Here is a 2798-nt window from a genome sequence, read left to right as displayed (position 1 = left end):
ATGTTTACAGACTTGCCAGAGGTAAAAACAAACTTTACGTGCCAGAAATGCAAGCTTGTGACTCTGTTAGAGCAAAAGGTGCAAAGTCTTCAAGAGAGAATAGCTACACGGAAGCTCATCAAAGAAGATGAGGATTTCCTTGACATAGCAGAAGAATCTCTTTCGAATGTTGCAAGAGAAGAACTTTTCAGCGTTCCTGCAGAAGCTAATGACAGAGTAGAAATAATTATTCAGAATGTTCGTAGAGAAGCACCTTTCAATGTACCTGCAGAAGCATGTGACACAAAGAAGCAGAAGGATGAGGAGGCAGTCAGCACCCATATCGATGAAGAACCGCTACCAGGCTCTCACGCAGGACAACTACGAAGATGTACATCAAAAAAGTGCTTTACCTACAAAGAACATTCCAGTAAGCAATCAGAAGCCTCTTGAAGAGAGAAAAAGTAGCGCTGTGGTGAAGAAGAAAAGGAGAGTGGTGGTCTTGGGGGATTCCTTCCTGAGAGGAACAAAAGTCGCTATCTGCCAACTGGACATCACATCACGAGAAGTGTGCTGTCTTCCAGGTGCCCTAATCAAAGATGCAACAGTAATGGGTCCAGAAAATTCTTATCTTCTCTCACTGACAACTTTATCTTTCAAAAGGGAGAATAGAGAAAAAGAGGATCTGCCATCTTGGACCTAATTCTTATCAACAGGGAGGAAATGGTTGAAGAAGTAAAGATGGCTAGGAATTTAGGAGGCAGCGATCATGCTATCCTCAAATTTTTTGGATTACAAGAGGAGGAAGACTTGTGAGGACTCAGACTTTAAGGTTGGACTTCAGAAACTCAGATTTTAAAAAGGGCAGGGAAGGTCCAATGGCTTGATGGTCTAAAGGACAAAACTGTCCAAGAAGGATGGGAGATTTTGCTAAATGGAATTCTCACTGCACAATCAATAACAATCCCAAGAAGAAGGAAGAATTGGAAGCATTTAAAGAGAACAGGGTGGATGAACACAGAACTTATACACTTGCTAAAAAGGAAAAAGAAATATAACAAATGGAAAGGGGAGCATAGATAAAGAAGAATATAATGCTGTCTGCAGGTAATGCAGGGCAAGCATTAGAAGAGCTAAAGCCCGTAATGAAGTAAGGCTTGCAAGGGAGACCAAAAGCAATAAAAAAAGTATTTTGGGGGAATGTCAAAAGAAAAAGATAAGTCAAAGGTGTCATAGGATTTTTACAGGATGAAAAGGGTGACATGGTCAAAACTTTTAAATTACTATTTTACATCTGTGTTCTCTAAGAAAGCAAATGTAACATCAACTGATCTTCACTGTACTATAGAAGGAATAAAATAATCCACACTATCTATAAACAGAGAGATGGTGACGGAACACTGTGCTAATTTAAATTAATTTAAATCTCCTGGTCCAGATGAATTACATCCTAGGGTACTGAAAGAGATAGCAGAGGAAATTGCAGAACCACTAGCTAGAATCTTTGAAAATTCCTGGAGAACAGAAGAAGTCCCAGAAGATTGGAGAAGGACAAATGTTGCCCCTATTTTCAAAAAAGAAAGAAGATGGAGCCAGGAAATTACAGGCCAGTGAGTCTTACTTCAATACCAGGAAATATCTTTGAACAAATTATTAAACAACATGTATGTAAGTATTTGGATAAGAATATAGTAATTAACCAGAGACAGCATGAGATTGTAGCAAACAAGTCATGCCAGACTAAGCTAATTTCCTTCTATGATAGAATCACTGACTGGGTGGATCAGGGAAATGTGGTAGATATAGTATATCTCGACTTCAGCCAAGTATTTTATAAAGAATCTCATACTATCCATACTGAAAAAATTACCAAGTATGGGATTGAAAAGGCTACTGTTAGGTGGATTCATATCTGTCTCAGTGATTGTACTCAAAGAGTGGTAATAAATGATTGCAAATCCAATTGGAAGAGTGTTTCAAGTGGGGTACCACAAGGCTGTGTCCTGGCCTCAGTCTTGTTCAACATTTTTATAAATGATCTAGATAAGGGAACTGAAGGTAAACTAATCCAATTTGCAGATGACGCAAAGCTAGGAGGGATAGCTAACACTAGAGAAGACAGAAAAGAATTCAGAAGGATCCACATAAGCTTGAACAATGGGCAGCTAATAGAATGGTATTTAACAGGGAGAAATGCAAGATTCTACATTTGGGCAAGAAAAATAGAATGGGAGGAATAGAAATAAGCAACAGCACATGTGAAAAAGACTTGGGTATACTAATAGATCACAGATTGCACATGAGTCAGCAGTGTGATGCAGCAGAAAAAAAAGGCAAACACAGATCTGGGATGTATTAAGAGAAGCAAAGAGTTTAGATCACATAAAGTAATTATCCACCTCTACTCCTCTTTGGGTCAGACCTCATCTGGAATACTGCTTCCAGTTCTGAGCAACACATTTTAAAAAAGACATAATAAAATTTGAGCAAGTTCACAGAAGAGCTACCAGGATGGTGAGCAAACTGCAAACTATGTGCCACGAGGAACAGTTAAAGGATCTTGGAATGTTTAGCTTACAAAAAAAAAACCTAAGAGGAGTCTTAATAGCTGTCTACAAATATCTGAAGGGATGTCACAGTATAGAGTGATCATCCTTATTCTCATTTGCACATGGAAACAAGAGAAGCAATGGAAGAAACTGAAAGGGAGAACATACAGTTTAGATATTAGAAAAAACTTTTTGACAGTAAGAGTGATAAGTGAGTGGAACAGGATGCCATGAGAGGTGGTGAGTTCTCCTTCAATGGAAGTGTTCAAA

Source organism: Phyllobates terribilis, unplaced genomic scaffold (assembly GCF_046119375.1).
Source record: "Phyllobates terribilis strain yellow unplaced genomic scaffold, ASM4611937v1 Scaffold_2__4_contigs__length_985480577, whole genome shotgun sequence".
Lineage (NCBI taxonomy): Eukaryota > Metazoa > Chordata > Amphibia > Anura > Dendrobatidae > Phyllobates > Phyllobates terribilis.
The sequence above is the reverse complement of the archived record's forward strand: the minus strand, read 5'-3'. Positions refer to the sequence as shown.